The sequence below is a fragment of the Balaenoptera ricei genome, chromosome 20 (genome assembly GCF_028023285.1).
Source record: "Balaenoptera ricei isolate mBalRic1 chromosome 20, mBalRic1.hap2, whole genome shotgun sequence".
Classification (NCBI taxonomy): domain Eukaryota; kingdom Metazoa; phylum Chordata; class Mammalia; order Artiodactyla; family Balaenopteridae; genus Balaenoptera; species Balaenoptera ricei.
The window spans coordinates 28,202,329-28,216,920 of record NC_082658.1 but is presented as its reverse complement, the minus strand read 5'-3'; positions in this window follow the sequence as shown (position 1 = coordinate 28,216,920).

Genomic DNA, 14,592 nt, shown 5'->3' with positions numbered 1-14,592 from the left:
CTGGGAACTTGACATTGCTTTGATTCTGGAACCCTGTGTCCTGGGAACATGACTGAGGTTTGATTCTGGAAATCATTGGCCTGGGAACATGACTGACGTTAGATTGTGGAATCTTGTGGCCTGGGAACATGACTGAGGTTTGATGGAGGAACCCTGTGTCCTGGGAACATGACTGAGGTTTGATTCTGGAACCATGTGGCATGGGAATATGACTGAGGTTTGATTCTGGAAACCATTGGCCTGGGAACATGACTGATGTTAGATTGTGGAATCCTGTGGCCTGGGAACATGACATCGGTTTGATTCTGGAAACCATTGGCCTGGGAACATGACTGATGTTAGATTGTGGAATCCTGTGGCCTGGGAACATGACATCGGTTTGGATTCTGAAAACCTGTGGTCTGGGAATATGACTGAGGTTTGATGGTCGTACCCTATGGCCTGGGAGCATGACTTAGCTTTGATTCTGGATCCCTGTGGCCTGGGAACATGACTGAGGCATGATTCTGGAAACCTGAGGCCTGGGAACATGACATCTGTTTAGATTGTGGAATACTGTGCCCTGGGAACCCGACTGAGGCTTGGTTCTGGAACCCTGTGGACTGGGAATATGACTGAGGTTTTATTCTGGAACCCTGTAGAGTGGGAACATAACTGAGGATTGATTCTGGAACCCTGTGGCCTGGGAACATGACATCGGTTGGATTCTGGAACCCTGTGGCATGGGAACATGACTGCGGTTTGATTGTGGAACCCACTGGCCTGGGAACATGACCGTGGTTTGATTCTGAAACCCTGTGGCCTGGGAACATGACTGAGGTTTGGTTCTGGAACCCTGTTCCCTGGGAACATGACTGAGGTTTGATTCTGGGCTCCTGTGTCCTGGGAACAAGAATGAGGTTTGAATGTGGAACCCTGTGGCCTGGGAACATGACTGAGGTTTGATTCTGGAACCATGTGTCCTGGGAATATGACTGAGGTTTGCTTCTGGATAACTGTGGCCTGGAAAAATTACTGAGGTTTCATTGTGGAAATATGAGGCCTGGGATCATGAGTGAGGTTTGATGGGGGTACCCTGTGGCGTGGCAACATGACTGAGGCTTGATTCTGGAACCCTTTGGCCTGGGAAATTGACTCTGATTTGATCGCAGAAACCTGTGGACTGGCAACATGACTGAGGTTTGATGGTGGAACCATGTGACCTGGCAAGATGACAGAGGTTTGATTGTGGAACCCTCAGGCTTGAGAATATGACTGAGGCTTGATGGTGGAACCCTGTGGCCTGGCAACAGGACTGAGGTTTGATGGTGGAATCCTGTGGCCTGGCAAGATGACTTTGGTTTGATTGTGGAACACTCTGGCCTGGGAATATGACTGACGTTTAATTCTGGAACCCTGTGGCCTGGGAATATGAGTGAGGCTTGATTCTGGAACCCTGTGGCCTTGGAACATGAATGGGGTTTTACTTTTGAATCCTGTGTCCAGGGAACATGACTGAGGTTTGATTCTGGAACCCTGTGTCCTGGGAACATGACTGAGGTTTGATTCTGGAACCATGTGGCCTGGGAATATGACTGAGGTTTGATTCTGGAAACCATTGGCCTGGGAACATGACTGATGTTAGATTGTGGAATCCTGTGGCCTGGGAACATGAAATCGTTTTGATTCTGGAAACCTGTGGCCTGGGAATATGACTGAGGTTTGATGGTCGTACCCTATGGCCTGGGAGCATGACTGAGGTTTGATTCTGGATCCCTGTGGCCTGGGAACATGACTGAGGCGTGATTCTGGAAAACTGAGGCCTGGGAACATGACATCTGTTTAGATTGTGGAATACTGTGCCCTGGGAACCCGACTGAGGCTTGGTTCTGGAACCCTGTGGACTGGGAATATGACTGAGGTTTTATTCTGGAACCCTGTAGACTGGGAACATAACTGAGGATTGATTCTGGAACCCTGTGGCCTGGGAACATGACATCGGTTGGATTCTGGAACCCTGTGGCATGGGAACATGACTGCGGTTTGATTGTGGAACCCACTGGCCTGGGAACATGACCGTGGTTTGATTCTGAAACCCTGTGGCCTGGGAACATGACTGAGGTTTGGTTCTGGAACCCTGTTCCCTGGGAACATGACTGAGGTTTGATTCTGGGCTCCTGTGTCCTGGGAACAAGAATGAGGTTTGAATGTGGAACCCTGTGGCCTAGGAACATGACTGAGGTTTGATTCTGGAACCATGTGTCCTGGGAATATGACTGAGGTTTGCTTCTGGATAACTGTGGCCTGGGAAAATAACTGAGGTTTCATTGTGGAAATATGAGGCCTGGGATCATGAGTGAGGTTTGATGGTGGAACACTCTGGCCTGGCAAAATGACTGAAGCTTGATTCTGGAACCCTGTGGCCTGGGAACTTAACTGAGGTTTGATGGCAGAAACCTGTGGACTGGCAACATGACTGAGGTTTGATTGTGGAACCCTGTGCCCTGGAAACATGACTGTGGCCTGGTACTGGAAACCCATGGCCTGGGAACTTGACATTGCTTTGATTCTGGAACCCTGTGTCCTGGGAACATGACTGAGGTTTGATTCTGGAAATCATTGGCCTGGGAACATGACTGACGTTAGATTGTGGAATCTTGTGGCCTGGGAACATGACTGAGGTTTGATGGAGGAACCCTGTGGCCTGGGAACATGACTGAGGTTTGATGGGGGTACCCTGTGGCGTGGCAACATGACTGAGGCTTGATTCTGGAACCCTGTGGCCTGGGAAATTGACTCTGATTTGATCGCAGAAACCTGTGGACTGGCAACATGACTGAGGTTTGATGGTGGAACCCTGTGGCCTGGCAAGATGACAGAGGTTTGATTGTGGAACCCTCAGGCTTGAGAACATGACTGAGGCTTGATGGTGGAACCCTGTGGCCTGGCAACAGGACTGAGGTTTGATGGTGGAATCCTGTGGCCTGGCAAGATGACTTTGGTTTGATTGTGGAACACTCTGGCCTGGGAATATGACTGACGTTTAATTCTGGAACCCTGTGTCCTGGGAATATGAGTGAGGCTTGATTCTGGAACCCTGTGGCCTTGGAACATGAATGGGGTTTTACTTTTGAATCCTGTGTCCAGGGAACATGACTGAGGTTTGATTCTGGAACCCTGTGTCCTGGGAACATGACTGAGGTTTGATTCTGGAACCATGTGGCCTGGGAATATGACTGAGGTTTGATTCTGGAAACCATTGGCCTGGGAACATGACTGATGTTAGATTGTGGAATCCTGTGGCCTGGGAACATGACATCGGTTTGGATTCTGAAAACCTGTGGTCTGGGAATATGACTGAGGTTTGATTGTCGTATCCTATGGCCTGGGAGCATGACTTAGCTTTGATTCTGGATCCCTGTGGCCTGGGAACATGACTGAGGCGTGATTCTGGAAACCTGAGGCCTGGGAACATGACATCTGTTTAGATTGTGGAATACTGTGCCCTGGGAACCCGACTGAGGCTTGGTTCTGGAACCCTGTGGACTGGGAATATGACTGAGGTTTTATTCTGGAACCCTGTAGACTGGGAACATAACTGAGGATTGATTCTGGAACCCTGTGGCCTGGGAACATGACATCGGTTGGATTCTGGAAACCTGTGGCATGGGAACATGACTGCGGTTTGATTGTGGAACCCACTGGCCTGGGAACATGACCGTGGTTTGATTCTGAAACCCTGTGGCCTGGGAACATGACTGAGGTTTGGTTCTGGAACCCTGTTCCCTGGGAACATGACTGAGGTTTGATTCTGGGCTCCTGTGTCCTGGGAACAAGAATGAGGTTTGAATGTGGAACCCTGTGGCCTGGGAACATGACTGAGGTTTGATTCTGGAACCATGTGTCCTGGGAATATGACTGAGGTTTGCTTCTGGATAACTGTGGCCTGGGAAAATAACTGAGGTTTCATTGTGGAAATATGAGGCCTGGGATCATGAGTGAGGTTTGATGGTGGAACACTCTGGCCTGGCAAAATGACTGAAGCTTGATTCTGGAACCCTGTAGCCTGGGAACTTGACTGAGGTTTGATGGCAGAAACCTGTGGACTGGCAACATGACTGAGGTTTGATTGTGGAACCCTGTGCCCTGGAAACATGACTGTGGCCTGCTACTGGAAACCCATGGCCTGGGAACTTGACATTGCTTTGATTCTGGAACCCTGTGTCCTGGGAACATGACTGAGGTTTGATTCTGGAAATCATTGGCCTGGGAACATGACTGACGTTAGATTGTGGAATCTTGTGGCCTGGGAACATGACTGAGGTTTGAGGGAGGAACCCTGTGGCCTGGGAACATGACTGAGGTTTGATGGGGGTACCCTGTGGCGTGGCAACATGACTGAGGCTTGATTCTGGAACCCTGTGGCCTGGGAAATTGACTCTGATTTGATCGCAGAAACCTGTGGACTGGCAACATGACTGAGGTTTGATGGTGGAACCCTGTGCACTGGGAACTTGACTGAGGCCTGATACTGCAACCCCGTGGGCTGGGAATATGACATTGGTTTAATTAAGGAAACCTGTTTCCTGGGAACATGACTGAGGTTTGATGGTTGAACCCTGTGGCCTGGCAAGATGACAGAGGTTTGAATGTGGAACCCTCAGGCTTGAGAACATGACTGAGGCTTGATGGTGGAACCCTGTGGCCTGGCAACAGGACTGAGGTTTGATGGTGGAATCCTGTGGCCTGGCAAGATGACTTTGGTTTGATTGTGGAACACTCTGGCCTGGGAATATGACTGACGTTTAATTCTGGAACCCTGTGGCCTGGGAATATGAGTGAGGCTTGATTCTGGAACCCTGTGGCCTTGGAACATGAATGGGGTTTTACTTTTGAATCCTGTGTCCAGGGAACATGACTGAGGTTTGATTCTGGAACCCTGTGTCCTGGGAACATGACTGAGGTTTGATTCTGGAACCATGTGGCCTGGGAATATGACTGAGGTTTGATTCTGGAAACCATTGGCCTGGGAACATGACTGATGTTAGATTGTGGAATCCTGTGGCCTGGGAACATGACATCGGTTTGGATTCTGAAAACCTGTGGTCTGGGAATATGACTGAGGTTTGATGGTCGTACCCTATGGCCTGGGAGCATGACTTAGCTTTGATTCTGGATCCCTGTGGCCTGGGAACATGACTGAGGCGTGATTCTGGAAACCTGAGGCCTGGGAACATGACATCTGTTTAGATTGTGGAATACTGTGCCCTGGGAACCCGACTGAGGCTTGGTTCTGGAACCCTGTGGACTGGGAATATGACTGAGGTTTTATTCTGGAACCCTGTAGAGTGGGAACATAACTGAGGATTGATTCTGGAACCCTGTGGCCTGGGAACATGACATCGGTTGGATTCTGGAACCCTGTGGCATGGGAACATGACTGCGGTTTGATTGTGGAACCCACTGGCATGGGAACATGACCGTGGTTTGATTCTGAAACCCTGTGGCCTGGGAACATGACTGAGGTTTGGTTCTGGAACCCTGTTCCCTGGGAACATGACTGAGGTTTGATTCTGGGCTCCTGTGTCCTGGGAACAAGAATGAGGTTTGAATGTGGAACCCTGTGGCCTGGGAACATGACTGAGGTTTGATTCTGGAACCATGTGTCCTGGGAATATGACTGAGGTTTGCTTCTGGATAACTGTGGCCTGGAAAAATAACTGAGGTTTCATTGTGGAAATATGAGGCCTGGGATCATGAGTGAGGTTTGATGGGGGTACCCTGTGGCGTGGCAACATGACTGAGGCTTGATTCTGGAACCCTTTGGCCTGGGAAATTGACTCTGATTTGATCGCAGAAACCTGTGGACTGGCAACATGACTGAGGTTTGATGGTGGAACCATGTGGCCTGGCAAGATGACAGAGGTTTGATTGTGGAACCCTCAGGCTTGAGAACATGACTGAGGCTTGATGGTGGAACCCTGTGGCCTGGCAACAGGACTGAGGTTTGATGGTGGAATCCTGTGGCCTGGCAACAGGACTGAGGTTTGATGGTGGAACCCTGTGGCCTGGCAACAGGACTGAGGTTTGATGGTGGAATCCTGTGGCCTGGCAAGATGACTTTGGTTTGATTGTGGAACACTCTGGCCTGGGAATATGACTGACGTTTAATTCTGGAACCCTGTGGCCTGGGAATATGAGTGAGGCTTGATTCTGGAACCCTGTGGCCTTGGAACATGAATGGGGTTTTACTTTTGAATCCTGTGTCCAGGGAACATGACTGAGGTTTGATTCTGGAACCCTGTGTCCTGGGAACATGACTGAGGTTTGATTCTGGAACCATGTGGCCTGGGAATATGACTGAGGTTTGATTCTGGAAACCATTGGCCTGGGAACATGACTGATGTTAGATTGTGGAATCCTTTGGCCTGGGAACATGAAATCGTTTTGATTCTGGAAACCTGTGGCCTGGGAATATGACTGAGGTTTGATGGTGGTACCCTATGGCCTGGCAACATGACTGAGGTTTGATTCTGGATCCCTGTGGCCTGGGAACATGACTGAGGCGTGATTCTGGAAACCTGTGGCCTGGGAACATGACATCTGTTTAGATTGTGGAATACTGTGCCCTGGGAACCCGACTGAGGCTTGGTTCTGGAACCCTGTGGACTGGGAATATGACTGAGGTTTTATTCTGGAACCCTGTAGACTGGGAACATAACTGAGGATTGATTCTGGAACCCTGTGGCCTGGGAACATGACATCGGTTGGATTCTGGAACCCTGTGGCATGGGAACATGACTGCGGTTTGATTGTGGAACCCACTGGCCGGGGAACATGACCGTGGTTTGATTCTGAAACCCTGTGGCCTGGGAACATGACTGAGGTTTGGTTCTGGAACCCTGTTCCCTGGGAACATGACTGAGGTTTGATTCTGGGCTCCTGTGTCCTGGGAACAAGAATGAGGTTTGAATGTGGAACCCTGTGGCCTGGGAACATGACTGAGGTTTGATTCTGGAACCATGTGTCCTGGGAATATGACTGAGGTTTGCTTCTGGATAACTGTGGCCTGGGAAAATAACTGAGGTTTCATTGTGGAAATATGAGGCCTGGGATCATGAGTGAGGTTTGATGGTGGAACACTCTGGCCTGGCAAAATGACTGAAGCTTGATTCTGGAACCCTGTAGCCTGGGAACTTGACTGAGGTTTGATGGCAGAAACCTGTGGACTGGCAACATGACTGAGGTTTGATTGTGCAACCCTGTGCCCTGGAAACATGACTGTGGCCTGCTACTGGAAACCCATGGCCTGGGAACTTGACATTGCTTTGATTCTGGAACCCTGTGTCCTGGGAACATGACTGAGGTTTGATTCTGGAAATCATTGGCCTGGGAACATGACTGACGTTAGATTGTGGAATCTTGTGGCCTGGGAACATGACTGAGGTTTGATGGAGGAACCCTGTGTCCTGGGAACATGACTGAGGTTTGATTCTGGAACCATGTGGCATGGGAATATGACTGAGGTTTGATTCTGGAAACCATTGGCCTGGGAACATGACTGATGTTAGATTGTGGAATCCTGTGGCCTGGGAACATGACATCGGTTTGATTCTGGAAACCATTGGCCTGGGAACATGACTGATGTTAGATTGTGGAATCCTGTGGCCTGGGAACATGACATCGGTTTGGATTCTGAAAACCTGTGGTCTGGGAATATGACTGAGGTTTGATGGTCGTACCCTATGGCCTGGGAGCATGACTTAGCTTTGATTCTGGATCCCTGTGGCCTGGGAACATGACTGAGGCATGATTCTGGAAACCTGAGGCCTGGGAACATGACATCTGTTTAGATTGTGGAATACTGTGCCCTGGGAACCCGACTGAGGCTTGGTTCTGGAACCCTGTGGACTGGGAATATGACTGAGGTTTTATTCTGGAACCCTGTAGACTGGGAACATAACTGAGGATTGATTCTGGAACCCTGTGGCCTGGGAACATGACATCGGTTGGATTCTGGAACCCTGTGGCATGGGAACATGACTGCGGTTTGATTGTGGAACCCACTGGCCTGGGAACATGACCGTGGTTTGATTCTGAAACCCTGTGGCCTGGGAACATGACTGAGGTTTGGTTCTGGAACCCTGTTCCCTGGGAACATGACTGAGGTTTGATTCTGGGCTCCTGTGTCCTGGGAACAAGAATGAGGTTTGAATGTGGAACCCTGTGGCCTGGGAACATGACTGAGGTTTGATTCTGGAACCATGTGTCCTGGGAATATGACTGAGGTTTGCTTCTGGATAACTGTGGCCTGGAAAAATTACTGAGGTTTCATTGTGGAAATATGAGGCCTGGGATCATGAGTGAGGTTTGATGGGGGTACCCTGTGGCGTGGCAACATGACTGAGGCTTGATTCTGGAACCCTTTGGCCTGGGAAATTGACTCTGATTTGATCGCAGAAACCTGTGGACTGGCAACATGACTGAGGTTTGATGGTGGAACCATGTGGCCTGGCAAGATGACAGAGGTTTGATTGTGGAACCCTCAGGCTTGAGAATATGACTGAGGCTTGATGGTGGAACCCTGTGGCCTGGCAACAGGACTGAGGTTTGATGGTGGAATCCTGTGGCCTGGCAAGATGACTTTGGTTTGATTGTGGAACACTCTGGCCTGGGAATATGACTGACGTTTAATTCTGGAACCCTGTGGCCTGGGAATATGAGTGAGGCTTGATTCTGGAACCCTGTGGCCTTGGAACATGAATGGGGTTTTACTTTTGAATCCTGTGTCCAGGGAACATGACTGAGGTTTGATTCTGGAACCCTGTGTCCTGGGAACATGACTGAGGTTTGATTCTGGAACCATGTGGCCTGGGAATATGACTGAGGTTTGATTCTGGAAACCATTGGCCTGGGAACATGACTGATGTTAGATTGTGGAATCCTGTGGCCTGGGAACATGAAATCGTTTTGATTCTGGAAACCTGTGGCCTGGGAATATGACTGAGGTTTGATGGTGGTACCCTATGGCCTGGCAACATGACTGAGGTTTGATTCTGGATCCCTGTGGCCTGGGAACATGACTGAGGCGTGATTCTGGAAACCTGTGGCCTGGGAACATGACATCTGTTTAGATTGTGGAATACTGTGCCCTGGGAACCCGACTGAGGCTTGGTTCTGGAACCCTGTGGACTGGGAATATGACTGAGGTTTTATTCTGGAACCCTGTAGACTGGGAACATAACTGAGGATTGATTCTGGAACCCTGTGGCCTGGGAACATGACATCGGTTGGATTCTGGAACCCTGTGGCATGGGAACATGACTGCGGTTTGATTGTGGAACCCACTGGCCTGGGAACATGACCGTGGTTTGATTCTGAAACCCTGTGGCCTGGGAACATGACTGAGGTTTGGTTCTGGAACCCTGTTCCCTGGGAACATGACTGAGGTTTGATTCTGGGCTCCTGTGTCCTGGGAACAAGAATGAGGTTTGAATGTGGAACCCTGTGGCCTAGGAACATGACTGAGGTTTGATTCTGGAACCATGTGTCCTGGGAATATGACTGAGGTTTGCTTCTGGATAACTGTGGCCTGGGAAAATAACTGAGGTTTCATTGTGGAAATATGAGGCCTGGGATCATGAGTGAGGTTTGATGGTGGAACACTCTGGCCTGGCAAAATGACTGAAGCTTGATTCTGGAACCCTGTGGCCTGGGAACTTGACTGAGGTTTGATGGCAGAAACCTGTGGACTGGCAACATGACTGAGGTTTGATTGTGGAACCCTGTGCCCTGGAAACATGACTGTGGCCTGGTACTGGAAACCCATGGCCTGGGAACTTGACATTGCTTTGATTCTGGAACCCTGTGTCCTGGGAACATGACTGAGGTTTGATTCTGGAAATCATTGGCCTGGGAACATGACTGACGTTAGATTGTGGAATCTTGTGGCCTGGGAACATGACTGAGGTTTGATGGAGGAACCCTGTGGCCTGGGAACATGACTGAGGTTTGATGGGGGTACCCTGTGGCGTGGCAACATGACTGAGGCTTGATTCTGGAACCCTGTGGCCTGGGAAATTGACTCTGATTTGATCGCAGAAACCTGTGGACTGGCAACATGACTGAGGTTTGATGGTGGAACCCTGTGGCCTGGCAACAGGACTGAGGTTTGATGGTGGAATCCTGTGGCCTGGCAAGATGACTTTGGTTTGATTGTGGAACACTCTGGCCTGGGAATATGACTGACGTTTAATTCTGGAACCCTGTGTCCTGGGAATATGAGTGAGGCTTGATTCTGGAACCCTGTGGCCTTGGAACATGAATGGGGTTTTACTTTTGAATCCTGTGTCCAGGGAACATGACTGAGGTTTGATTCTGGAACCCTGTGTCCTGGGAACATGACTGAGGTTTGATTCTGGAACCATGTGGCCTGGGAATATGACTGAGGTTTGATTCTGGAAACCATTGGCCTGGGAACATGACTGATGTTAGATTGTGGAATCCTGTGGCCTGGGAACATGACATCGGTTTGGATTCTGAAAACCTGTGGTCTGGGAATATGACTGAGGTTTGATGGTGGTACCCTATGGCCTGGGAGCATGACTTAGCTTTGATTCTGGATCCCTGTGGCCTGGGAACATGACTGAGGCGTGATTCTGGAAACCTGAGGCCTGGGAACATGACATCTGTTTAGATTGTGGAATACTGTGCCCTGGGAACCTGACTGAGGCTTGGTACTTGAACCCTGTGGACTGGCAACATGACTGAGGTTTTATTCTGGAACCCTGTAGCATGGGAACATAACTGAGGATTGATTCTGGAAACCTGTGGCCTGGGAACATGACATCGGTGGAATCTGGAACCCTGTGGCCTGGGAACATGAGAACGGTGTGATTCTGGAACCCTGTGGCCTGAGAACATGTCTGAGGTTTGATGGTGGAAACCTGTGGCCTGGCAACATGACTGAGGTTTGGTTCTGGAACCCTGTTCCCTGGGAACATGACTGAGGTTTGATTCTGGACACCTTTGTCCTGGGAACATGACTGAGGTTTGATTGTGGAACCCTGTGTCCTGGGAACATGACTGAGTTTTGATTCTGGAACCATGTGTCCTGGGAATATGACTGAGGTTTGATTCTGGATACCTGTGGCCTGGGAAAATGACTGAGGTTTCATTGTGGAAATATGTGGCCTGGGATCTTGAGTGAGGTTTGATGGTGGAACACTCTGGCCTGGCAAAATGACTGAAGCTTGATTCTGGAACCCTGTGGCCTGGGAACTTGACTGAGGTTTGATGGCAGAAACCTGTGGACTGGCAACATGACTGAGGTTTGATTGTGGAACCCTGTGCCCTGGAAACATGACTGTGGCCTGCTACTGGAAACCCATGGCCTGGGAACTTGACGTTGGTTTGATTCTGGAACCCTGTGTCCTGGGAACATGATTGAGGTTTGATTCTGGAAACCATTGGTCTGGGAACATGACTGATGTTAGATTGTGGAATCCTGTGGCCTGGGAACATGACTGAGGTTTGATGGAGGAACCCTGTGGCCTGGGAACATGACTGAGGTTTGATGGTGGTACCCTGTGGACTGGCAACATGACTGAGGCTTGATTCTGGGACCCTGTGGCCTGGGAAATTGACTCTGATTTGATCGCAGAAACCTGTGGACTGGCAGCATGACTGAGGATTGATGGTGGAACCCTGGGCACTGGGAACATGACGAGATGCCTGACACTGTAACCCCGTGTCCTGAGAACATGACATTGTTTTGATTCTGGAAAGCTGTTTCCTGGGAACATGACTGAGGTTTGATGGTTGAACCCTGTGGACTGGCAACATGACTGACGTTTGATTGTGGCACCCTCAGGCTTGGGAACATTACTGAGGCTTGATGGTGGAACCCTGTGTCCTGGCACCAGGACTGAGGTTTGATGGTGGAACCCTGTGGCCTGGGAACATGACATCGTTTTGGATTCTGGTACCGTGTTGCCTGGGAACATGAAATCGTTTTGATTCTGGAAACCTGTGGCCTGGGAATATGACTGAGGTTTGATGGTGGTACCCTATGGCCTGGCAACATGACTGAGGTTTGATTCTGGAACCCTGTGTCCTGGGAACATGACTGAGGTTTGATTCTGGAACCATGTGGCCTGGGAATATGACTGAGGTTTGATTCTGGAAACCATTGGCCTGGGAACATGACTGATGTTAGATTGTGGAACCCTATGGCCTGGGAACATGACATCGGTTTGATTCTGGAAACCATTGGCCTGGGAACATGACTGATGTTAGATTGTGGAATCCTGTGGCCTGGGAACATGACATCGGTTTGGATTCTGAAAACCTGTGGTCTGGGAATATGACTGAGGTTTGATTGTCGTATCCTATGGCCTGGGAGCATGACTTAGCTTTGATTCTGGATCCCTGTGGCCTGGGAACATGACTGAGGCGTGATTCTGGAAACCTGAGGCCTGGGAACATGACATCTGTTTAGATTGTGGAATACTGTGCCCTGGGAACCCGACTGAGGCTTGGTTCTGGAACCCTGTGGACTGGGAATATGACTGAGGTTTTATTCTGGAACCCTGTAGACTGGGAACATAACTGAGGATTGATTCTGGAACCCTGTGGCCTGGGAACATGACATCGGTTGGATTCTGGAACCCTGTGGCATGGGAACATGACTGCGGTTTGATTGTGGAACCCACTGGCCTGGGAACATGACCGTGGTTTGATTCTGAAACCCTGTGGCCTGGGAACATGACTGAGGTTTGGTTCTGGAACCCTGTTCCCTGGGAACATGACTGAGGTTTGATTCTGGGCTCCTGTGTCCTGGGAACAAGAATGAGGTTTGAATGTGGAACCCTGTGGCCTGGGAACATGACTGAGGTTTGATTCTGGAACCATGTGTCCTGGGAATATGACTGAGGTTTGCTTCTGGATAACTGTGGCCTGGAAAAATAACTGAGGTTTCATTGTGGAAATATGAGGCCTGGGATCATGAGTGAGGTTTGATGGGGGTACCCTGTGGCGTGGCAACATGACTGAGGCTTGATTCTGGAACCCTGTGGCCTGGGAAATTGACTCTGATTTAATCGCAGAAACCTGTGGACTGGCAACATGACTGAGGTTTGATGGTGGAACCCTGTGGCCTGGCAAGATGACAGAGGTTTGATTGTGGAACCCTCAGGCTTGAGAACATGACTGAGGCTTGATGGTGGAACCCTGTGGCCTGGCAACAGGACTGAGGTTTGATGGTGGAATCCTGTGGCCTGGCAAGATGACTTTGGTTTGATTGTGGAACACTCTGGCCTGGGAATATGACTGACGTTTAATTCTGGAACCCTGTGGCCTGGGAATATGAGTGAGGCTTGATTCTGGAACCCTGTGGCCTTGGAACATGAATGGGGTTTTACTTTTGAATCCTGTGTCCAGGGAACATGACTGAGGTTTGATTCTGGAACCCTGTGTCCTGGGAACATGACTGAGGTTTGCTTCTGGAACCATGTGGCCTGGGAATATGACTGAGGTTTGATTCTGGAAACCATTGGCCTGGGAACATGACTGATGTTAGATTGTGGAATCCTGTGGCCTGGGAACATGACATCGGTTTGATTCTGGAAACCATTGGCCTGGGAACATGACTGATGTTAGATTGTGGAATCCTGTGGCCTGGGAACATGACATCGGTTTGGATTCTGAAAACCTGTGGTCTGGGAATATGACTGAGGTTTGATGGTGGTACCCTATGGCCTGGGAGCATGACTTAGCTTTGATTCTGGATCCCTGTGGCCTGGGAACATGACTGAGGCGTGATTCTGGAAACCTGAGGCCTGGGAACATGACATCTGTTTAGATTGTGGAATACTGTGCCCTGGGAACCTGACTGAGGCTTGGTACTTGAACCCTGTGGACTGGCAACATGACTGAGGTTTTATTCTGGAACCCTGTAGCATGGGAACATAAATGAGGATTGATTCTGGAACCCTGTGGCCTGGGAACATGACATCGGTGGAATCTGGAACCCTGTGGCCTGGGAACATGAGAACGGTGTGATTCTGGAACCCTGTGGCCTGAGAACATGTCTGAGGTTTGATGGTGGAAACCTGTGGCCTGGCAACATGACTGAGGTTTGGTTCTGGAACCCTGTTCCCTGGGAACATGACTGAGGTTTGATTCTGGACACCTTTGTCCTGGGAACATGACTGAGGTTTGATTGTGGAACCCTGTGTCCTGGGAACATGACTGAGTTTTGATTCTGGAACCATGTGTCCTGGGAATATGACTGAGGTTTGATTCTGGATACCTGTGGCCTGGGAAAATGACTGAGGTTTCATTGTGGAAATATGTGGCCTGGGATCTTGAGTGAGGTTTGATGGTGGAACACTCTGGCCTGGCAAAATGACTGAAGCTTGATTCTGGAACCCTGTGGCCTGGGAACTTGACTGAGGTTTGATGGCAGAAACCTGTGGACTGGCAACATGACTGAGGTTTGATTGTGGAACCCTGTGCCCTGGAAACATGACTGTGGCCTGCTACTGGAAACCCATGGCCTGGGAACTTGACGTTGGTTTGATTCTGGAACCCTGTGTCCTGGGAACATGATTG